We start from the raw sequence: 9469 nt of genomic DNA, 5'->3' as shown, positions 1-9469 counted from the left end.
CCGGGCGTGCCACCTGACCTATACCCGATCAGGAGGGTGCAAACGTGCTCCAAACAGTTTCCTGCGTACAAAGACATGTGTAAACAAAAGTCCGAGCCGTGGTCGGCTCCCCGGGGCGACTCTTGCATCGGCTTTAAAGAGCCGATCAAGTCCCCGTGTCAGATGGGATCTGTCTACATCCGAATATGATAAAATAAGCAAATAACTGTAAAGCTGCTTCAATTAAATCTAGTTAATCTAATCCACGATGGTAAAAGCTTCACTGCTAGATCGGAACATCCTACACGTGACTAGGCCTAATGAACATAACAGATAACTAAACCAGAACCCAAAACAGAGGCCTAAGAACTAGCAAGAGCCGATTCCCGGAACAATCCCTATCAAGGCTAAGATAAAGCATCTACTACACCACCGGATCATCCAATCCGTTTGCAAGGCCTAACCTAGCAGATATTACACAAACTCTTAAGATAAGAGCAAACCATAACAGATCAGATCTATTAAACTTAAAAGAAGCAGGGTGTTGCCTCTGTGCAACTAATTCTATGCAACAAGAACTAGCATAAGATTGAAACGTGACTGCACAGAGACAACATGATATTCGTAGATGAAAAGCAACAAAGCACGATAGATCTACTAAAAGCTATGCTACGAACATCAGGATAACTAGCATTACTCGCCATCAAAAACGCTTCAGTACGAGTAATACCAAGGTAAAAGCAAGAACAACGCTGCCCTGATCACGAGAAGCGATCAGGGCAGCATGGCGCTTACTTGGATGAAACCCTAGGATTAGGGGTGGCGATGCGCCGAGAGTTGTTGTTTGCGAGACGTGATGACGCTCTCTTTTTACGAATAACAAAGGGTACATATTTATAGTCCGGAGACTTGGGAAACAATTTAAGCTAACCTTGTCCCGATTGGACTCTATCTCTAATCTTAAACTAAATCTAAGATACATGGCCCGTGTGGCCCAGATGCTCACGCAGGAGCCGATTTACGAGTCTTCTTAATCTTCTGCTTTAAGCCCATCTTGCTTTCGGCCCATAAATTAATTATGTTAATTTATGGCGATAACACACCGTCAGCACCTTCGCAGAACCCTCCGGTCATTGAAGCAATCTGGCAGTTAGAATGTGACGGAGCCTATTGCGACAATGGCTCAGGGGCTTCGGCAGTCCTCACAGCACCTTCGGGCACTCAACTCAAGTACGCAGCTAGGCTGGATTTTCCAGGATGTACAAACAATGTCGCTGAATATGAAGGTTTGCTTCTAGGCCTTCGCAAAGTAAGAGCACTTGGGGCGAGGAGGCTGTCCATCAAGTCTGACTCCAATCTCATCACAAACCACATTGGCAAGACATACAGAGCACTCAAACCAGAGTTAGCGAAGTATCTGACAGCTGTCCGCAACATGGAAAAATATTTTCTGGGTTTTAGTGTGCGAAGCTTCCCTAGAATACAGAACAAGCAGGCAGACGTCCAGGCGAAGGTAGCAGCAGAGGACGACCCATTGCCACCAGATGTGTTCTTTGAAATAAACATGAGTGGTTCGGTAAATTGTGCCGAAGAGCCAGCAAAGTTTGTCAATGCCATTTCAAGCGAAGTCTGGAGGTCAAAAATAATGGCTTACCTTCGGGGACATTTTGTACCGGAGGACGAAAAAGAGGAAAAACAACTTGCCCTTCGAGCGCGAAGCTATTCGATAGTCAATGACACATTGTACTGAGGGGGTGTCTGTGCACCATTGTTGAAATGCATCTCGCAAGTCGAAGGAAGGCAATTGCTGCAGGAAATTCACGCAGGAATGTGCTCTTCGCACATCGGAACAAGGGCTCTAGTGGGAAAAGCTTTTCGCGAAGGGTTTTACTAGCCCTCGGCCGTAGCGGATGCCCACGAAATCGTGCGCACTTGCCCGAATTGTCAGAAGCATGCCTATAACACCCGGTTTATAAAAGGACATAAACCGAGCAATCATATACGTGCCAGGATCAAGTCACACGTATATACAACAGAATGAACAGTATATCACAGCACATATCACATAAAAGATATAATAAAGCGAATACGAATGTTATTTATTACATTAATGACAAAATGTCTGATACAGCGAAAGCAAAGTACAAATACGATAAAACTCTCTGAAGCTGAGCAGGGCGCCACAGGGACGTCGACTGGGAGACGAACGCCTAGAAGTCCTCGTAGTCCTGGTAGCGCTGAGCGAACTCCCTCGCGTCAGTAGGAACTGAGCAGCAGTAGAGTATCCCCAAGAGGAAAAAGAGTGGAGTAGGCAAGAGTGAGTACACAACTTGTACTCAATAAGTATAACACAAACTATGAGGCTCTAGGTTGGCTGACTGACTACATTAGCTTTTAAGTCTTGGCAAAATTTTATTAAAGCTATTTACTACAAGTTGATGAATTACCATAAACCTAGTTACATAATAATTAATCAGAATTAATCATGAACTACTGAGAACCAAACCGAAACCACCAAGGTAACCCCGAGAGGCACCCCCCTCGTCGGAAGGAGATAACCCCACTAATCAAAAGGAGGATCTGGGCCGCTCATGACCGTGAGCACGGCTAGTATACTAGTTTTACACTCTACAGAGGTTGCACATCTTTACCCACAAGTCGTGAGCTACGCTAGTTGTTCATCACACTTCCTTAGGTGAGATGACTAGCAAACTCACTACGAGGCCGTTACAAAGGACACGTTGGTAAGGTGTAACCGCTAAGGAATCAGGCTCCGCAACGATGGTAACCACCTCGAGGGGTACGCAGACCAAGCCTCGTAGCCTGGCCTCCATTGAAGCTCACCACCCCCCATGCCCTGTCGGTAAGTTACTCCCGAACCAAAATGACCTAATTAGTAAGCCAAGACCGTCCCATTCCAGTCTTGTGGTAGCGATGTTGTCCCAGGTTGTCGCTCTATGAACCGGTCCTTATGGAGAGTGGCCAACCAGGCAGTAAGCACCGTGCTGGCCCCCTAAACCATGTTTTTAACAAAACCAATTTTAACGAGAAGTGAGCCACTCAAGCCACACAGAGGACCACTCTCAGAATTAAGTTGCATATACCATTAATCAAATTAATTAAAAAGGACCATTATGTGTTATAGCGCGGCACCTAGCACAACTAACCAAAATGCAACCCAAAGGATATATATAAAGGATATAAAGTGGCTAGGAAATCCTTATAGGCATACAGTATTAAAATGTAGTATGAAAGTGTATTTAAAAGTGATAGGTTGTTCATGTTATACTTGCCTTCCTCGTACTGCTCCTGCTGCTGCTCAAACTGGATCAGCGTCTACTCACGAACACATGGCCAAAACAAGGCACAACAATAAGCATACAAGCAAACACTAACAAAAGCTAAGAAATAGTACATCAATACATAAAAACAGTACACTAAACTAGTCTAAAACTATTCTATGCGTTACAACAATCGCGTGGACATAAAGAACGCCTAAAACGGAGCTAAAACGCAAAATCTAGGCCAAAAACAAGTTCCAGGGACCTATCTGCAACAAAACTGAAGTTCCAGGGGGTTCTGGGCAAAAACCGGGGACTTATACGCAATTAACCCATAGACTCAGGGGCTAACGCGCAAAAAGTCGGGGGCTGGACTGCGGGTTCTAAAAGGGAAAAGTGCAGGGGTTTAAGTGATAAAAACTGGGCCTAACTGTAATTATTTTTCAAAAGAGGTGGACTGCGGGTTGATACTCAAGAAACCGAGGGGCTCTTCTGCAAAACCACCAGGCCAAACCGGTATCTTCAGATAAGGGCCGTTGGATCATGATTTGGCGGTCTGGATCAAACCGTTACGGCGTTCTAATCTTGAGCGTCAGAGATGGATCGGACGGCCAGGACAGTTGGGCGCACGGGAACGCGGCGGCGCCGTCGCCGGAGCTCTGCTCCGCGGCAGGGGATCGCCGGAGGAAGCCATCCCGGCGTCCTAGGGGTCAAACCGAGCGGGTTTTGGGTCAGGCATGATCTACGCGACACGCGTGATCTACCTGAGGCGACATAACGATGGATTGGGGCTCGGGGCGTGGTGCTCGACGGCGATGGCAGCCCTGGGTGGCGAGATCTCACCGGAGTGCGCGCGCAGGGCTCACCCATGCTGGAGTGGCTCTGAAAGAGGGTCATGGAGTTGTTGCGGAGCTAGGGGAGGCTAAAGCAGGGTTCTAGCGGCACCGCAGAGGGCTAGCTACAGCGGCCAGCATGACGGGCGTCGACGGAGCGCCGGCGAGCGGCGTTCCGCACGCCAAGGTGGCCAACGTGTCCTAATTACCAGCGCAAAAGGAAGGGCGGGTCGTTGTGATGCTCACCGAGGGAGAAGGTCGAACTAGAGGGCCGCGTAGGGTCGACGGCGACATAGACTGGCGGCGGAGACGCGGCTCGATGGAGCGTGCACACGGAAATTCCCGTGTAGTGCGGGGTCGGGGTCGGGGAAGAAGAGGTCGACGGCGCACCTGACTCCAAGGCGAAGTCGTGGCGTCGACTTGCGGAGGTGGAGCAGCGGCAGAAGAGCATGTCCACGGCGGCGCAGGTTCTCTGCTCCGACTCCGGGAACACGGGCGGTGGCGACTTAGGGTTTGAGGCGGCGGCGGGGCGAGGATAGGGGGAAGGAGGTCGCGGGGGCGTTTAAAGGAGAGGTGCCGGGGATCTCGGCGTGGGAGCAAGGAAGGGAAGGCCGCGAGGATTGCGGCGAGAGGATCTCGGCGCAGTTGCGGTGGAGAAGACGGGGCCGACAAGCAAGCCCGGGCGGTCAGTGAGGGGAGGGCGACGCGCAGCGCGTGTGAGGGAGCGTCTGACGCGTGGGCCGGGGCTGTCAGTGGCGGGGCGAGCACGCGAGCGGGGTTGAGCGGGCGAGCGAGCGCGCTGGACGAGCTGGGCCGAGCATGCGCGGGCGGGTGCTGGCTTGCAGGTGGGTCCGGGGGTGCGGCTCAGGGTGGTGCTGGGCTGAGCGTGAGAGAGAGGTGAGCCGGGCCGCGGGGGCTTTGCGTGAGAGAGGGGAAGCGCTGGGTCGGGCCGCGCAGAGAGGTTGGGCCGGCTGGGGTTTGGCAGTTTGGGCTGGTTTGGTGCTGGGCTGGGTTTGGGTCTTCCTTTTCTATTTCTAGTTTTCTCTCTTCTTTTTCTTTTCCAAACTTCACACAACCTATTTGAATTCAAATTTGAATTTGAATTCAACTCTAGCACTCAAACAAATAAAACAATGCTCCAGCATGAATGCACAACAAGTTAAACTTAAAATAAATTTTAATTACTTGTGGAACAAAAATTAGATTAAATGCAAGACTAAGCAAATTAAATCCTAGAAAATTAAATAAAGCCAATTAAATTTATTATTAAATACTGAAATTTAATTTAGGGTGTTATAATGCCCATTATAGCAAGTTCCCACCCGAAGAAGTCCATCTCATACCACCGGTCTGGCCCCTCGCACGATGGGGCATCGATATGTGGGACCCCTGCCAACAGCGCCAGGCAACTTCAAGTATGCAGCAGTCGCTGTAGAGTACTTCTCAAAGTGGATCGAAGCTAAAGCTATCCGCGACATCACGGCCACCACATTGCAGAAATTCTTTTGGCAGAATATTGTATGCCGCATCGGCGTACCCAAAGAAGTCACAGTAGACAATGGCAAATAGTTTGACTGCACAACATTCAGAGCATTCTGCCAGCAATTGGGCACCAAGCTGTGCTTCGCCTCAGTGTACCATCTGCAGTCGAATGGGGTAGTAGAAAGAGCAAATGGAATCATCTTCTCCGGAATAAAAAAGAGCATCACAGAACAACCGAAGGGTAAGTGGGTCGATGAGCTGCCAAAAGTAATTTGGTCTCATAACACGACAGTGTCAAGGGCCACAAAATTCACTCCCTTTAAGCTCCTCTATGGCGAAGAGGCCATGACACCAGAAGAACTTCGCCACGGGTCTTATAGGACCGAAGCACCTGACGAAGACATCAAGCCAACAATCGATACGATCGAAGCTATCAGAACACAAGCGGCAATCAACCTTGGCAGATACCAGGAGGAAACCCGAAGGTGGCGCAACAACAAGGTGAGACCTTGGGAAATTAAGGAAGGTGATCTCGTCCTTCGACGTATCCCAAAGAGCAAGCAACAAGGAAAAATGCACAGCAAATGGGAAGGACCATTTCTGGTCGATTCGATGGCAAGGCCTGAAGCCTGCAGGCTTCGCACGCTTGAAGGAGTAGAAGAGCCATACTCCTGGAACAAAGACATGCTCCAACGTTACTATGTCTAGTCTCACGTTGTTTTTCATTTTTGTAACAAATTGTAATGATATTCAGTTTGAACAATGTATTCAAGGGCCCATACTCTTTTCCTCACAAGGGAAGTCTTCGCGCAATCGCTGTGATTGCCGAAGGTGTGAGGTTTTTAATGAGGCGGCAACCCCGTGTAACCCCTTGTGAAATATAAACAAGGTCCCCATAAAAAACTAGCCAGTGAGAAGGCACCGAAGCATCTATCCCCCTTCGTCGAAGCGAAGGGGGGAGTCATCGGTGCGTTCTGCGTGATTCACACTTCTAGAAATGAGCCCAGGACTCGTGGAGCTCAATGGCCCGCAGCACCCTTGGGCTTCAGTTCTTACCTTTTCCCAGTTGGAAAAGACCTTCCGCGCAGAGCGACGAAGGCATTGAAAGTCCCTCCGTGTCAAAGAACCGAGGGCATGAAAAGTCCTATCATGCAAAACCCGAAGGCCAAGGGCTTGCCTAAACATGCTAAAGAGCCGAAGGCCCCTAAAAATAAAAGTCCCTCCGCGCCAAAGCGCCGAGGTCATGGAAAGTCCTATCGTGCGAAAGCCGAAGGCCCAGGGCTTGCCTAAATGTGCTAAAGAGCCGAAGGCCCCCTAAAAATAAATGTCCCTCCGCGCCAAAGCGCCGAGGGCACGAAAAGTCCTATCGCGCAGAAGCTGAAGGCTAGGGCCACCTAAGCAAGCAAAAGTGCCGAAGGTCCTCCTATCGAAAGACCTTCGGAACATAGTTCCCAAGGCACATACAATTGAATCAACAAATATAGCGCGCCTCACTCCTCCAAGAACGCAAAAAGGGGGGTGATGCTTCGCAAACAAACATGATTACATCCTCGCAGTTGCGAGTCACCTCAAACAAATAACAGTGGCTCTTCGCAAATTAAATTAAGGCTTCGCCAAATAAATGTCCCTCCAAGAGCACAAAAGGGGGGTGGTGCTTCGCAAACAAAACAAGGTGCGCCCTCGAAGGGACGAAGATGGCTTTGCAAAAGTCGAAGACCTACATTTTCCATATAACAAAATCCGCCCTCCAAGAACGCAAAAGGGGGGGGTGGCGCTTCGCAGTTAAAATACAATGCGTCCTCGGAGGGACGAAACATTACATCAATAAAGGTGGCTCTTCAAATACAGAAGTTACACGTAGGGGCTTCCACCAATATTACACAGGGCCATCGGCCACTCACTCTAAAATTACAACAGATTATTCCTCTTCGAATATAATGCGGTCCAATTCATCAATGACATTGCGGACCGCGACGTCTATTATTTCTTCGGCAAGATTCCGGAGATAAACTTCGAATCTTGGCCCTGCAATAAATGAGTGCTCCCATCAGTCGCCATGAACGAAGGCACCTTCTTTGTACATGAAGCAATAGTCCCCATGGAATTCATCCACGGGCTCCGCCTTTGGCTCAAGCAGCCCAGCAGGTGGCAAATATGGAACATCATTATTCAACATGCGCTTGATTTCGCGGCGAATAAAACGTTCGCGAAGAATCTCATGGTGCTTCACCGCGTCACGCGTAAAAGTGTCAAAAAAATGCTTCGATTGTGCGTTGCGTCGGTTATAAGCACGCTTTTTGATCAGCCAGAACTCAGCGAAAGTCAGCCAAGGCCTGTTCGCATTAAACTTGCGCCACATAGCACCAAAAACAACAAAGTTCCCACATTTCATCCGTAAGGGTAATATACCTTCGGCGATCTGCGCAGGTTCCGACGCAGGGTCCTGCGCAGTCACCGAAGGCATTAATCAAAAGTTATAATTACATTTCACTTAAAATTACATCTTTCAAACGGCTCACACCTCTCCAATGTCTCCGCCTAGGCCAGTACCAGTCTCGCCCTCGGCGTCTCCATGATTTCCGGGTGGGGACCTTCGCCTGAGATTCAACACTTCGGCGGCCCATTCTATTGCCTTCTCTTGTAGCTAAATAAAACGGGTGTCAACACCAAGTGGGAAGAGTCGAAGGCAACAACGAGCAAATAGCGGACCTACCTGAGCCTTCATGCATTCGCCTTCATGCGCAACCGGCTCTCGCCCTCTTTCTTGGAAGAATGTAGCCATGAAATTCTTGGCAATGTTGCGAGGAAGAGCTGATAGCATCTCTGGATTCACCTCTTCGGTGGATGGCCACTGCACGCCGGGATCATGAAGAATGCGAAGTTTCGCCTTGGACACGAAGGCTTCGCCTCCCGCCGGGGCTTCGAGAAGAGAGCACACCGCGGCTATGAGCAAGCGTGCGGCGACACCGGCATTCAGCTTACCGAAGAACTGGCTGCCGCAGTCGGTCATGGCCACACAACATCGCAGCCAGCAGAAGAGCTCGATGAGTTCAACAGAGTTCGCGTCCTCGCCAGCCAACAGCGGGGCTTCGATGCCGAAGCGCTCCAGAAGGTTGTGTACTTCGCGTTGAAGGGGGGTGGCTTTGTTGTCCACAGCCCGCCGGAAGGCTCTCACCAGCTCTTTGGCCTTTTTCCGGCCCTCTTCGGTAGTATTGAAGGCATCTTCGACAGCAGTGGCTTGTTTACGCGCCTCATTTAGTTGCTTGATAGATGTCTTTGCCCTGATGCGCACGGAAGCAAGTGATGCTTCGAGATCTTTCTTTTCCCTCTGCAAGGCAGAGACCATCCTTTCAAGCTCCGCAACCCGCAAAGAGGCCCCCACCTCGGCCTCCAACTGCCTTCGGGCGCAGCGGGCAGCCACGAAGGACTTCAAAGCAAGGTCCTCCGCGTACTGCAAGGCATTGGCCGCCCAATCTTTTTTCCATCAGCGGGAAACAGAAGGACCCGCTGGCCTCCGCTAGAAACTCGCGTTCCCGATCACAGCTCTCGAATTGGAGACTACCGACGACCTGGCCCCCAATGAGCTTCGCTCCAGAAGCACCAAGGGCCTCAGCCACCTCAATGAGATCGGCATTGCCGACAAGTAGATGCTACTGTCACCCGAAGAGCTAGAGCTCATGCCCGACGAAGAGACGGCGGCCTTCTCGGGAGCTCCACCCAGAGGTTTGCCTCCGCCGTCGTCGCTGGCCGCCGAAGAAGACTCGGAATCATCCCGGACATTGGTTTCGGCGGCAGCGCCTGTAGGGGGCGCATCAGGGATCGTCTAGGGTGGCCGCGATTCGACTTGGATGGGGGAAGCATTGCACCCCTCGTCCTCATCGCTCTCCTCCACCA

This window comes from Panicum virgatum, chromosome 7K (genome assembly GCF_016808335.1).
Source record: "Panicum virgatum strain AP13 chromosome 7K, P.virgatum_v5, whole genome shotgun sequence".
NCBI lineage: Eukaryota > Viridiplantae > Streptophyta > Magnoliopsida > Poales > Poaceae > Panicum > Panicum virgatum.
The sequence above is the reverse complement of the archived record's forward strand: the minus strand, read 5'-3'. Positions refer to the sequence as shown.